Source organism: Neolamprologus multifasciatus, chromosome 14 (assembly GCF_963576455.1).
Source record: "Neolamprologus multifasciatus chromosome 14, fNeoMul1.2, whole genome shotgun sequence".
NCBI classification, from domain to species: Eukaryota; Metazoa; Chordata; class Actinopteri; order Cichliformes; family Cichlidae; genus Neolamprologus; species Neolamprologus multifasciatus.
In genome coordinates this window covers 21559943-21575225 of record NC_140452.1, presented here as the reverse complement: position 1 = coordinate 21575225, position 15283 = coordinate 21559943, and positions in this window count along the sequence as shown.

Sequence of the window (15283 nt, the reverse complement as noted above, 5' to 3'; positions counted from 1 at the left end):
GCTGGAAATGACTGAATCAGCAAAATGTTGATGGCTTTTACAAACTATGCTCATTAGCACTCTGCAACCCTGTAACTCTCTAACTTTACGCTCTCTGACACTTCGAGGGAAAAAATTTACCAGACTGACTTATTGCAATGATGATATCCTATTACAGCACACTGCATAGCTAGGTGTTTGATGTTATACAACTCTGTTAATGAGACTAAAAGACCTGAATTCAGTGTTTAAAATGTAAGTATAAGCTTGTAAAGATTCTATTTTAACCTGAACAATAAACGTTTTATTTGGTGCAGGTCAGTTTCATGTCCAATGAACGGCAACTGAAAGTGAAACTAAAAATCAAATGATGCAAGATTTAAACCCAGTGAAGTCTCATGTGATTACAGCAGATGTTTTTCTTTAGTCATTGCATGTAGTCATTTTATGATTTTGTGGCTCTGCTGTATAAAACATGTTGAAGTTATATAACTAATTATTGATAACTAACATATAAAGAATGTCAGGTGCTGACAGAATAAAACGCTTTAGTTAAGCAGATGCTTCTTTAATGTAGATGATATATGAAAAACAGTAAACTCTCAGGTATTAATTATTATTTTTATCATTTTAATTTGAAAATCAAGTAATAGCAGAAGTAGCCAAGGATTGAAATTGAACAGTTCCTTAACATTTAAAACTCACTACTTTCTCATCTCATTTGGCATTAATTTCAGTAATAATTTTTGTTTGTTTGTTTGTTTTTTTGCTTCCAAGATCCCAGAAATCCTGCCCAGTTGGGTGTGTTTTTCCTGCATTTCCATATGCTGGTGTTCCAGTGCACCAGCTTGAGGGCAGATTTATCTGGCAACAAAAATAGATGAGTTCAGTGAACTAATTACACAGCTGTAATGTACTCATCAATATTTAGGGGCAATCATAGTCTAAACAGGTAGTGATTATACCAGCGAAGAGAAGGGAACAGAAGAGAAAGCTCTAATATTTCAAACAAACCTTTGTAGATACTCAAAGAGGCATTATTATATATTGTAAAGTATCACAACGCCCCTGGAGGGAGCACATTGAGTGGGATGTTAAAGTGATCCCTGAGGACTCTTAAAATAAGAAGTAATTGTTTATGAAGCATTATGTTTGAATAGTAAAAATGCCTCTCGAAGCAAGTAATCCGGGCACTAACTGAAGAACCCATCTCATGATTTCATTGTGAATGGTTTGATTTTTGAAAAGACTGTAGATATACTCAAGCACGATGTACAAATTACATCAAAAAAGGAAAATGAGCTTTATTATTTCTCTGTTTTGTCTTAATCTCCTTCCTTGATTACTTTTTTAGTTTCCTTTTTTTATTGCCTCACATATGGTGTATTGTCTCAGAATGTCTTCCATATCATCTCCTTATTTTTTACATTATCCGCCTTGACGCCATGAAAAGAACACTGGCACAAAGCCTCACTTTTTACTCAAAAATATCCCCGGAGAGCAAAGCAGGGGAAAGCAGGAATATTTTAGAAAAAGTTGAAAGAAAACCAGAAAGACAGCATGAAAGAGGGCAACATAATCATGCATGTAATTACCCTGTTGATTTCTCTGACAGACATTGAAATCAAGATTTAAAGAGGAAGAAAGAGAGAGATGGAGATAGAAAAAGACATTACTGTACCGTCCTGTGTTCTGCTACTATTATTGCCACTACAAGATCCTCCATGCTCTGATTAGTCCTACACATCCTGGCACAAAAAGGTGCACAGACACACACACATGCACATGCTCCTGGGAACACACAACCCATATTCAATCATAGACGTACCCCTTCAGGGTCATTTTCACCCACACCTGAATGGATGCACCCAAACCCTCCCACACACTCTAATTCTCTGCTTTGTCATAGCACTTTTGAGCTCAATAATATATAGCAGAGAAAAGGCAATTAGGGTGGAGGACAGTCAAAATGAGAGGAAATTAAATACAAAAGAGAGAAATGCAAATTTGCTATCAAAAACAGACGGCTGGAGAGAGATTGGAGAGAAACAAAATCCTAAAAGGATTTATTTTAATCAAATAGAAATTGTTTTTTTCTCATGTACAGAAGGAGCATTCGCTATCCTGAATGTGATATAGCCTACGTTTCCTTCTTAATTCTGGTGCTCTGTCTCATTTTGCACCATGCGTTATTAAAGGAAATGGATTTCAGTCCTGCTTAACTGCTTCACCAGACTGTGGAAGGACCATCTCTCACAATTTAAACAGCATATTCTGAGTGGCATGTCTTCCCCAGTGATTTAGATCACTGTGCAATGTATTTCCTGACTTGTCCCTCATGTAAATTTTAATGCAACATTATTAAATTCACACTTTTGTTTTGTTTTGTTTAGGCTGTTTCCCAGTTTAATGAAGTTCTGAATAGTTGCTGGTTGTTTTTGCATTTTTTGAAAAGTTTTACAGCTTTTCCTGTTGATTGATTTCCATTCATACTGCTTCAAAGTAATTAAATAACATAAACAATTATTATAGTGTAGCCATAGTAAGAAAAAAAGGATGAAAACTTTACATTTTATAATTACAGAACATTGTAGGCAATGGACCTTTTTCTGTATTTTTACCAGTTTATCATGCAGTTTTACTGGTTCGACACACTTCAAATTAAACTGGGCTACATGTGTCCCAGCTATACATCCTTGGTCAAAAGTATCTTGTTTTTTTATAAGATCATTTTTCTAAATGTATAAAAGGAGATATTATGGTGGACCACCAGGTGGCTCCACTCACACCCAGTGTGAGGTGAAGCGAGAGGGTTTGGTTTTTGGCACCTTGAGTTGCATGTGAAGCCAAGATTAAAGTTGGAGTAAAATATTGGGATTTCTTGTGTAATCCTTACAATACTTCCACAATATAATGTTAACTGGGTAAACTGCAAAGCTGGATTTTTACTATACTGACCAGTTTCACTCTTTATCATTAAAGGCAATGAGTGAAATTCACACAAAAAATGTAGTAGAATGTAGTAGAAAGGTAGGTTGTTTTTTTTAATGCTTTTTAATGTTTGTCATTATTTCAGGAACATTTTGATGAAATCTCATAACAGGGACACATGAGGTGTCATGAGTCTGAATGCTATTTTAAGATGTTACTTCTTTTTGTGTTCTCTTTTGCAAAAATATCCAAGAGGGTGTCTGCTTGAAAGCCCTTTGAGAAAAGAGAAGTGGCATAGAACTTTGATTGTTAATGCTGCACAAACACCCACAATACACAGTCCCAGTTGTAACAGGTCATAATAAACAAGGTCACTCCCCACATCTTGAGCATGCCAACTCCGAAGGCGACCATTGTAGCAAGTTTATTAAATGGACCATTAAATGGACCATCTGTCACAGATACGCACACACGCGCAGGTAAAAGATAGGCCTAATATGCATAATAATGCTTAGCCATCAGCTTGCACGCAGAATTAAACTTTACATCCAAAAAACTATTTATGCACAACATATTTTTCATGCAGTTGCATGCAGGAGAAATGCGGTTTAGTAATGCGCAATATAGCAAATCAATGGTACTTTGTTGCAAAGCAATATCAGGTGTTTCAATTTAAAAAGGAAATGAGTGCTGGACTTGAGCACCATAGCACAAATTCAATTTCTGTGTTCACCCATCTTATGGTATAGCATTCATAATTAGCATGCTAACCTCTTCCCAAGCCCTTCTAGGCACGGTGCTAACTGGATTCAAAATCTCAAGACAATATCATTTGCTTAGAAAGCATTGCATTTTGAACAACCTAATTTAACTCTGTCAGCAAGAGTTCATCAATAAAACATGCATTTTAGTTTATGTGAGTAATTAAATCATTCGTATCATAGAAACTAAATCCCCTGCAACCCATAGTCATAGTACAAGTAAATGAATGCAATCATTTTGAATTTACCTTCCACTGCGACAATTACAAACACTAAATAAATCCGCGTGGCTAAATTCATTACATTGTATTCATTATATTTCATCAGATTCAAGCCAAGTGAACTTCTACATCTGTCATCAAAGTTAAAATAAGGGGAGAAAACACAATTATTGCAGTGCTTGCTACATCTTCATATCAAATTTAACCTTGACATTTACATCTGAATGTTATTTTTAAACTGCTAGAGGGGAGGCTGGAACCACATGCTTCTATTATGCTTAGTGTCACACAGAGCAGGCGAGTACCGTGCAATGAGATTTGAAGATGTCATTTAAAGACAGAGTTATTTTCACCTATGGGAGACAATGAAGTAATTTTAACCTTAGCCTTAAGCAAGATACATATAATTGCTGTTATCAAATAGAATTTTTATTACCTCCTTTATCATTTGTCAAATTTTATTTCACGTTAGCGGGGACACACCACCTCGGACATACCGTGGTTTGATACTATTTGCTTTAAAATTATACTCAGATAAGTGGTAGAGACCAAGAGGGAAAGAAAAGTGCTCATATGGCAAGATCTGCATGTTCAGTTGATCAGTTTTCAAGCTTGATCAGAAAGCTGTCTGGCTGCAGCTTGAAGACTGACTAGATTGCCAAGTATGTAGCGCTGCCAGCCTTGGATGTCTGCCTTTTGAGTTTTTCCTCCTCTGCAGCAGCTCTTCGTCTACAACAGTACTGGGTGTAGATTGTTTGGTGTTTGATGTTTTTTGTTTTTTTCTTGTCTCTCATCTGTTATTATTTATGCATGATGACGATCTTGGCCAAACAAACTGTTTAGATACTAATATGTGGAAATTTTCTTGTTTGACTGTCATCAGCAGGTCTATGACTACAATTGCAGAGTGTCCACTGTGCATGACTCTTTATCAGGTTTGTGCAAATGGCATGCTGCTGATACCTCATGAGGTTTTTCATAAAAGCAAGTGATTATACAGGCCAAGAAGATGACAGTTTTTTGTTTTGTTGTGTTTTGTTGCTTTTTTTTTTTTTTTTTTTAGAAAATAAAGGAACTCTGACGCATAGTGTTTGACGTCTTGAAGAGGAAGCATAGTGAGAGTCATGCCAGAGTTAAACCACATGTTTCATAGTTCAATACAACTTTTATTGTAATGTCAAGTTTGCCTGGTGACAACAAAGCACAGAAAGCTTGAGTGGTTTGACCAATTCAAAAACCAAATGCAGTCTCAGTAATGTCAGAATGTGCTTCAAGTTATGGTGATATAGCAGGTCAAACACACATCTAAGAATCAAGCAGTTTTGCATTTAGTTATACTTTACATGGGACTTTTTCATGTGAATGAATGAGCGTTATATTCAAGCCGTCTACTTTATTCTTCAATTTTAGTTCAGTTGTTCAGTGTGTCTATTTTTATAGATTGATGCAGATTTTCTTTTCCTCTTTCTAAGGTTCATAACTTCCAGATGCTTTCCATCTACTGTTATTGGTGTTTTAGACTTACTGTTTCTCCTGTTGTCCTCTGTTTGTTCAATTTCTTTAAGATTTTTTAAGGACACACTGCACACTGCCAGTATTAGCCATTTCTATCGGTATTGGTATCATAATTTAAAACAAGAAATGAAAGAAAAGTTTAAATGTATAGGAGAGACCTGGACATTTTCAGTGCTGATGTTGCATAGTTTGTGTAGCAGAGGGCAGTCTGCAACTTTCCTGTTGAGAACACACATTTGGAACGCCACAAACACAACAACTAGCAGAGTCATGTAGAGTGTATACAAATAAATAAATAACTACACATAAACATGTGACGGAAATCTGTTTATCTTTTGTGAGGCAAAAAGAAATAAGCATTGACCAACATAACAAAACGTTCGATTTTTAAATTAGCAACTGTCTGTATGATTATCAGTCTTTAAAAAATCCTACATTGGTCAGCTCTAGTTTTGCCCTTTGAAAATAAAAATAAAAATACATTAAAAACTACTGCATTTTAGGAATTTCTTAAATTTTTTGTGAGGCCAGAAATTATACAATTTTAGTGGCAAAATGTCAAATGTTAGGGGCACACTGACCACACATACTGCATTTAGAAAAATGTGTATGTACCTCAGGCACACTAGGGTGAAATTAGATTTTATCAGGCACAAATGCTGACTTGATCTCAAGGATGAACTGATTATAAGGTGGTTGTCAAAGGTCATAGGATAAAATGATTTGGGACTAGCCGTTTCCTCTTCCAAATCCCAAAGACTTGCCCGCTGTCAAATAGTCAGATACTGGTGTTGTCTATAATTAGACAGGCTGTTAGGCTTATAATTCAGATTTTTATCTTAATTATACAATGCTTTAATATATCAATAATGTTGATTCAGTGCAGAATTCAATGTAGAACCAGCAGTGCAAAATATGTTGTATTGAGCTTTGAAGTAACTTTAGTTCTGCTAGAATCACTGACAGTTCTTTCCTTTTCTTCCAAGATTTAAATCCCTGGACCACACTCCAATCCCTGCCTACTGTATCCACTTTGTGAGGCTTTAGTCCAGTTCCAGAAGCAAATTATGGCTGAAGTAGCTGGTTTTGGAAGAAAGAAGCACACCACAGCTTACTTAGGACTGACACATCAGAATCAGCTTTATTGACCAGAATTGAACTTTGTACATGTTTACATAACAGAATACAGACAAACAGAAACAGACAATACCGACAATAGCACCATGACAAAGACAATAAAAACACATGATGATGCGATGGTGCAGAGATGTTGGAATAAATAAGAAATTGATGCTAGTTACTAGGGGTGCAACGATACACAAAATTCACGGTTTGGTTTGGTTCGATACTTTGGTGTCACGGTTCGATATTTTTTCGATACAAAAAAAAGTTCATGCCTTTTTAATTTATCATTTATTAAATTTTCACGGCACATTCTGCACCACATCTCTGTGCGTTCATCATTTGTTTGAAGCCAGCTCACCTCCTGCAACCACTTTTCCAGGAATACGCGCTTCTTTTGTGGTTCGGACTCCTGACATTTCTTTGGAGGTGGAGGAACATCACAGTAATTGCTTAAAGGAGCTTCTTCGACATCTTTAAGAGTTCTAAACAAATGTCTGTCCTCCTCCTGAAAATCTTATGTACGCAAACACGCGTTGCAACTTCTTATCTTGTGCGCGTTTTTTATTTTGACAGCGAATGCGCACCTGCGGACCACTTATGTGCACCCCTGGTTATTTAGCTTGTCATATTGCAGCCACAGAAATTCTTTTGTCCATGAAACCATAAAGCTGCACTTTTTTGCCTTATAGTCTGATTTGTCATAACTTTTCCGTTTTGTGGTAGGCTTTTCTTTGGCTGTCACTTCTTCACCCTGACCTGTCTTATTTGGCTCAGCAGAACTAAAATATATATCCTGCTGCTTTTACACACGCACTCACGTAACGCTCAGCGATTCTCTGCGCGATCAACCTCTCACATGTTTAAGCTTGCTGCGGGAGATTTCACTTGTCATGTTTGCATAGTAAGCTAACGATTGATAAGACAATGTCAGAGGAATTGGTGCGCAAATTATCATCACTCACCAATCAGTGCTGTCGCTCTCTATACACAGTTCGCGCGATTGCAAAGTGAAAGCAAAAAACAAGCGCAAATTCAAACGCAATTTCAATATGTCACATATTGACAGTGGCTCACAGATGCCAATGACATAATTACCCAGCTACATTTCCGAAAGAATGCAAAAGCATTGACATATATTTTTCCTTCCTACGATAGGCCGACGGGCTGGGCAGAGATAGATTTTGGTAGCCCGACTGGAAAAATCGCCATCCCCGGGACGTCGGGCTAGCGATTTTGCGAGCCCTGTATCTGACTGAGGACTCACTCATCTTTGGAAAAGAGAGTTTATTACAGAGAAATGGCTCTTTCCAAAATAAAAGCTATACTATACGCTTCTTCTGGGCTATATTCTCGGCAGCATATTAAACATATCAGGTCCCCATAAGGAGAATCATGTGCTAACGGCTGTCTAAATGACTCGGGTAAAGATTGTAGCATGCGTGCTTGTTGTTTTTGTCTGCGTCCACTTGTCTTTGCACTAGGATGATGTCGGCGTAAATGTGCAGTCATATTTGTTGTGTTCCCACTAGTGCTGTCAGCGTAAATCTCGTTGAAATGACGTTAATGCCACAACACGGCAAATCTCTGTTAACAAGCTACCGCGGATCGCCCCGTGCGTGGGGCTGGACGGCCAACACGTTAACGAGCTAACTGCACTAACACACTAGTTCCCACCCATGTAATTGAGCATTGCTGGCACATCCAACATACTGTTTTACTTTTGTCCATGACGTGCTTACCTTCAGGGTCATACGTCACATGAAAACCAAAATAGTTCCAAACGCCAGATCCGAATGAGGGTAGGGGAGGTTCAATTTGCCATGTTGCAAGGAGAGCTTAACTTCTGTCTCGCTAGCTTGCCCTGTGCTCAGTGAATCTGCGTTCGACTACTCCGCCTAGGCTGCACTGTCGAGCGCAGATCCACTGAGCGCTCAACACAGACAGCACCGTCAGAAGGAAAGTTGATAAAATTAATTAAAAATTTTGTATTGTTCGATACATATGCGTACCGAACCGAAAGCACTGTATCGAACGGTTCAATATCGATACGAGTATCGTTGCACCCCTACTAGTTACCTCTCAGGACCCTGTCTCAAGTCACCAAAAATTCACAAGCTTTGCAGATTTTGTTGAATACAACTGTAACTACAACGAAAAAGGTTTTGCATTTTTGCTTCCTAGTTTCTCACAGTGCACCAACATGGTGTGAAGTGACACAATTTATGTGTTATAAATGGATAAAAATTTACATTGTCAGATATGGTTCAAAACAGGTATGCCAATCATCCAAACTAAAACTCAAAGCCTAATACCAGACAGAAGAGCAGTTGAAATAAGAGTGAACTTAAAGAGAATATGGACGTATACAAAGGCATGAGAGCATGAAAATAAACTTAAGCTTCGTTTCATCCTTATTCTATAACAAGAGAGAAAATAGACTATATTCAGACCACAGTCCAGCAACATGAACAATGTATTGTGTTTTTTATTTTTAAGTTAGGTATGAAAATTTCCGACTACCTCTCAGCTTTTTTGATGTTTGCTTCTTTGTCCCATACACATTTATTGGTTTCTGGGCACACATGCTTGCCCCTTGTTTATATTCCGCACCTTCTGTTAATGCTGTGATTAAAGATTCAAGCAGGATTTAAAGAAAGCTCTGTCAAGAGAAAGTCTTCATCATAACCAACTGCATGATTTCCCTTCTTCTTATATGGACTTTTGTTGCTCTTTATGCTACTTTATTATTACTAACCTGTCTGATCTCGTCTTAAAAAAAGACCTGCGATTGGCTGTAACCATGCACCTTGGATCAGCTCTTACCCTTCTGATCCCCTGAACCATAATATGATGAAAAGTTTGAATGGGTTTTTTTTTTCCTAGCGATGCCAAAAACATGTTCCCTACCCTGTCTTTAACTTGTTTATTTTTAACAAGTTTGAATCGACGATTTTCATAAATGCTATAAACCTTGACCTCTGCATGAACCTGAAAGACGTCATGTCCATCTCCACAAATAAGTCCAAGACCTTGTGATGACTTTATCCTGACATGAACTAATCTCATCTGCCTCCTCTGCCTCTCCAGAGACTCGGGAATGCGTTGCCTTGCTAGACCACTTGTTTTTGCTTGACCTGAATCCTCTTTCACTCGAATGCTTCCCAGCTAAGGCCTGGCAGGGGGAAAAAGTAGCTGTTAGTGACAAGAGTCCAGCATATTCAGCCCAGGCATTAGGAGTTAATGGCTCTCCACTGGCTATCAAAAACCGTCTAGCTAATTAAGTGCCATCATGATTGTGGTTATCTATTCATTCTGTCTACCCAGCTTTTTCCAATCTCACACTGAATGTGTTTAAAGTGGTGACAGAAAGTAACTAAGGACGTTTACTCAACCACTCAGACTGACGTGGTTTCATTTTCTTCTGCTTTATATTTTTTTACTTTGATAATCTTGTTGGCCTGTGGCCCCGAATAAAAAAGCACAGGCTGCCTTATTAAATGCTTCAGTTCTCAGCATTTCCACCAAAGACATTTGTCATCTAAATTTGTCAAATGGTTTCATTTCATTTAAGAAGCAAAGGTGAGGGAAATACATTGAGGTCCATACATTTTACACTTTTTTCAGTTTTATCTTTCTAAGAAACTGACTGCTTTAACTGTTTATTGCAGCCATTTTTATGCACATTTCCCTCATTTTCAGAGGCTCAAAAGTAATTGCACAATTAACTGACAAACATTTTCACAGCCAGATGAGGCTTGATATATTAAAAATTAAGGAGACACAAGATGTGGAACTGATTCCAAGTGTTGAGCAGGTTGCACTCAAAGAACAAGAAGGCCAGATCAGACATCTCAAAGAGCCTGTGCAGTTTTGAGAAAAAAATTATTTAGACAGATGTCAAGATGAACTTGTACCAGAATAAATGGAAGAGAAAATATGGAGGAGAGAAACAGCTCAGGATCTGAAGCATGTCACATTATCTGTCAGATGTGGTGGAGGTAAAACATCACATGGACAGGTAGGGCCTCCGGCAGAACGGGGGTCACAAGTGTTCACTGGTGATATGCCTGCTGGTAGAAGGAGCAGGGTGGATTGTGAAGCATAGGGCGATACTCTCTGCTCAGATTCAGCCAAATGCTGCAGATCTGATACAGTGCTTCACAGCACAAACGTATAAAGACCCAAAGACTAAGAGTTTCTCAAACCAGATAAAAAAAAACAGTCCACTCAATCTTCCGCCCATCCATCTTCTTCTGCTTTATCCAGGGCCGGGTCGCGGGACAGCAGCCTAAGCAGAGAAGCCCAGATCTCCCTCTTCCCAGCCACCTCCTCTATCTTATCAGGGGGAACGCCCAGCCGAGAGATATAATCTCTCCAGCGTGTCCTGGGTCTACCCTAGGGCCTCCTCCCGGTGGGACATGCCCGGAACACCTCACCCAGGAGGCGCCCAGGAGGCATCCTCGTCAGATGCCCGAACCACCTCAGCTGGCTCCTTTCGATGTGGAGGAGCAGCGGCTCTACTCTGAGCCCCTCCCGGTTGGAAGAACTTCTCACCCTGTCTCTAAGGGAGAGGCCAGCCACCCTTTGGAGGAAGCTCATTTCTGCCGCTTGTATCCGCGATCTCGTTCTTTCGGTCACTACCCACAGCTCGTGGCCATAGTTGAGGGCAGGGACGTAGATCGACCGGTAAATTGAAAGCTTTGCTTTTACACTCAGTTCTCTCTTCACCACGACGGACCGGTGCAACCCGTCTGTCGATCTTCAGCTCCCTTCTCACATCACTCGCGAACAAGACCCCGAGATACTTGAACTCCTTCACTTGGGGCAGGAAATCATCCCCGACCCGGAGTGGGCACTCCACCCTTCAGTCCACTCACATCTTGATTGTTTTATTTTAAATCCTGTGTGATTGAAGCAAAACTACAAAAAAGAATATTATGGACCAAACTGTATATGAATATTTTATTTTTTAAAAAGTGTCACATAAAGAAAATTACATATGATCAAATAACTTGTGACCAAACTTTACTTTCAGATGTTTCGACCATAAAAATCATCCTGAAACTGCCTCAGTCCATTTATAGGAAACCCAGTCTCGACACTGGGGAGAACTGATTTCAAAAACTTAACAGGATAAAAATGTAGAATTCTGTTTCCAAGAAATTTGGGATGCTGTGTGCAAAGTTAATAAACAGAATGAAATAGCATTAGCATTTGATGTGCTATCTTTGTACTGTCCTTTGAAAAATATATGCTCATTTTGAATTTAATTCCAAGAGTCTGAACATGGACATGTTTACCACTGTCTTGCATCATCTGTTCTGCAAACAACACTCCGTAAGTGTTTGTGAACTGAGGAGACAAAGTGTTGTAGTCCTGGAAGCACAATGCAGCTCCAAGATTTCCCCCCCAAAAGCAGCATTTTTCTTCCAGAACTACAGCACTTTGTCTCAGGTATAATTTTCCTATTCTGGTCCGTTGTTCTTGAACAAACTCAGAATCCAAGAACATGGCAACATTTCTGGATTTTATGTTGCTTCCTTTTTCATTTGCATGTTAGGGTTTTAACTATGGCATTCATAACAGTTGCTATTAAATGCAGATACTCGGAAACTGGAGCTTATGAGGCATGTCTACATGTGCACGTGTGTTTGTGTATTGCTTCTCATTACAGCAGGAGGCACTGCTGCTCCTTAAATGACAAGGTGTGTTATAAATATGTTAGTCTAGTGGAGTGGGTCAGTTTTTATATATACATATGTATAGCAGGTAATTTTGGTAAGCTTATAAAACTGTGCTTACAATAAGGAGCAGGCACCTTGTCCAGGGAATCATTTACAGGTCGGAGCAGATGGTGATATATTAAAATTAGAGCAGAGCTATGAGGAGATTTAAAGACTTGTTGAAGGCAGACACTCAGTGTGGGAAGAGCTCGTAAGGCTGTGTAAAATTTAATTAGAATAGTCTGGGAAGGGATTTTCATCACATCATCTCACACAAGGCTTTAAGGAGTGGGGGTAAATAGAAAGTGCATATTTTCCAAGCACACTGTATTTAATTGATTATTATATTTAAATTTAATAGTTTTGAAACTACACATGACCTCTCATGCAGTCGGGAGAAAAGATGGGCCCTTATGATGCTTCTCATGAGTTCCTGTTGTTGTGCACAAAATCTAGGATCTTCTTGCAATCATTGCATCGTGTTTCATATCAAGGTATTACGTTAGGTATTATGTAACTTGAGATATGAGATTCTATAACCTACCAGTAATTGTATTGTTTTGGCAGTTCATCGTGGACTTTCATTATTCCTCATTTTAAGTCATTTGTGGGCCACTACAATTTTGTCCTACCCACAAGTTCGAAAATAATTCATGCAGAAAAACACTAAAACACTTGTTGTGTTAATTACACCTGTCATGTCTCCTATAATTGTTAGATGATATTTTTTTTAACATCAATTGATTTTTAAAAAATAGTAATTATATACTGCAAGTTGTCCCACAGCATATATGCAACCTTGTAACCAAAACCTACTTAGCTTTCAAAAGGAAGAGATAAAACAATAAGTGGCATAACAAAGGTGCACAGTCAAGCTCTGTGCTAACACCACAGAACAAAGGTCAGTCCTCTTTGACATATTTTCTATCCTTTAACTTTTTTCAAACTAGATTGAATAGATTGAACACTGTCATCTGTATTATCAAAAGAAGACAAATTAATTTCAAAGTTTCCTACCTTACTTTATAGTCTTTATTATACTTGACTTTTTTCCAAGAAAACACTAATACTGATTTGCAGCCCTGTTACCATACATAAAACAACATGACCAAACATAAAACATGCACAACATTATTAAATAACATTTCTGTGGTCCTGAGTATTTACTTTCACTTTACATTTATATCATAATCTAAAAATAATTCAATTCAGTTTTTCTTTATGTAGTGCCAAGTCACGATTTGCTAAACAGTCGCCCCAAGACACTTTATAGTGTAAGGTAGAGACCAGGGGCGATTCTAGAATTAGAGCTTTGGGGGTGCTGAGCACCCAGAGAGCTGCCCAGCCAGGCAAGATAAATCATCTTAAATTCATCAAGTCGCTCTGTGCCTGGGTCCTCGTCTTAAAACATGACATCACTGTTTTGTACAATTTAATCCCCACATTTGTGAAAGGAAAGCAAAACACTTTTTTGAAAATTCTGTAACAAAACCATCAAATCTGATCAAGGTTATTTAAATGCTGCAAAAGAAGAATGGATTGGAATAAAACAAATACATATCCTAACCTTAATTACTGCGGGAGAATAATGAATGATGCTCATAGTAAAAAGTAAACTGAGTGCATTTTTTGGACAGAGATTCACTTTTAATGTGTATGTATAATATAATGCAGATACATAGAAACCACTCCCAAAACAGAATAAATTATTACAAATAAAAATCTTTTCTGCAGACACTAATTTTACTAATTTAATAATACTAATTTTGTGTTGTAAGATTTATGGGTTTCATGATTTCATAGTGGTACTTGGGAGAGCTTGACATTTTATCAGGTGGTACACACTGTAAAAAGTTTAAGAAACAGTGATAAGTTAAGTGTATGTGTGCTTTTGGAAAACATTTAAAGCTGCAGTACAGAATCTTTGAAACAAGCTTAAAACATTTTTAGAAACATAGCACTCTGCTTCTCTTTACAGCTCCTCACGTATGTACTGCGGCAGTCATACAGACAACTGGACGGTCCAAAAGTTGGCCTACCTGTTACTGGCTGAGGTTTTAGTAGAGTTGTGGCTGAACCACATAAAAATATATTATTAATTTTAATCTCCCCAATCAATTATAATGTTATGTTGGAATGTTGTTAAAGAGGCTCAAAAATGTTTCAAACCAGCTTGTTTTGCAGATTCTGTATAGCAGCTTTAATATAGGGAGAACACAACTTCCAGATTGTGTGAGTAAAATAAGGTTTTTTTTCAGTTTAACAGTTTCTGTTGTGCCTGTCACTGTTCCCTGTCTGTTTGCTTACCTGGTTCTTCCTGACCTTGTACTTTCTCCTCACATTCCCCTCTTTCCTCTCTCCCTTTTTGGACTGACAATCATACACAAATAGATTGTATTCAATTAGATGATAAATTACATCCATCCATCCATCCATTCGCTTCCGCTTATCCTTTTCAGGGTCGCGGGGGGCGCTGGAGCCTATCCCAGCTGTCATAGGGCGAGAGGCGGGGTACACCCTGGACAGGTCGCCAGTCTGTCGCAGACAGACATAAATTACATTAATATGAAAAAATACTATTAAGATCACAAACAAAAAGTCCTCTCTCAGTCTACTTTCAACCAAAAGGCAAATAACCAAACCACATGAACATCTAATAAAAGATAAATATTGAAACACTGATCCAACATTATTCTTGATTGACGGATCATTTGATTTTACACTTTTACCTGAATGTGGCTCCTTTTTGAAAAAAACAAAAACAAAAACAAAAACAACTTCCTTATATCCATTATGAACCTGGCTGTCTGTCTGTACAAAAAAAAAGGTAAATGGCCATGTGCTTTACACATCCAGTCATCCACCCATTCACACACCCTAGGGTGGCCCCAAAACACACACACACACAACAGGAGTTATAAGGTTAATGGGCATTTGGTCAGTTAGCTAGTTAGTATCGATTTAAAACAGGGTAGTAACAACAGTAGGCTACGGAATATTTTAAGTTTTGGGTTTTAAATAGGCTATA